Raw genomic sequence first — 712 nt, forward strand, 5'->3', positions numbered from 1 at the left:
TTTCTTCTGCCAGTATGTAATTTGGAAATAAAATTCACTAAATCCTTGTCTCTTTTTTGTTTCTTGAGAATTTGACCTACCTTAAATTAATTCAGTTCATTAAAATGTAAATTAATTTGCTTCAGAATTATTTACTCTCTTATAGTTTCTTTTTTTTTTTTGCATTTGGTTTCAGCACAGCTCCAGCTGAAATTTTTTCTTCAATCATATAACACGTTTCCAGTTCCTTAAATGCCTCCCTAAAGGTTAGATGTCTTGTATATTTGGCTACAAAATCAGTGACCATTTCTGAAAAGTCAAGCAGCAACTTTAGTACAGAATAACACACTTTACTCCAACAACAACACAGAGTCAAAGTCTCAAGTAATAATTTACAAGGAGAAAAATATACCTCTAGTTTAATGAAAAGGTTATTTTGAATTATACCTTAACTGTACAAAGCTAACTTCACAATATTTAGCCCAGGAGACTTTTCTTTCTTTTGAAATACTGTGGCAAGTGCGTTAATATATATCAAAATTTTATTCCCATGTCAGTCATGCATAAAAATAAAAAAACATTAAAAATAAGAATTTTACAGATATATCATTTTGTAGGTTATACTTTAACACCCTTCAAAAATATATTTGTTTACTGGTCTTTAAAATTACTGTTTTCTTTGGGAAATTCATTAAAGTTTAAGCTTATCAATGTTTTCAGTTTGCTGGTATGC

The sequence above is a fragment of the Octodon degus genome, unplaced genomic scaffold (assembly GCF_000260255.1).
Source record: "Octodon degus isolate 3935 unplaced genomic scaffold, OctDeg1.0 scaffold00097, whole genome shotgun sequence".
NCBI lineage: Eukaryota > Metazoa > Chordata > Mammalia > Rodentia > Octodontidae > Octodon > Octodon degus.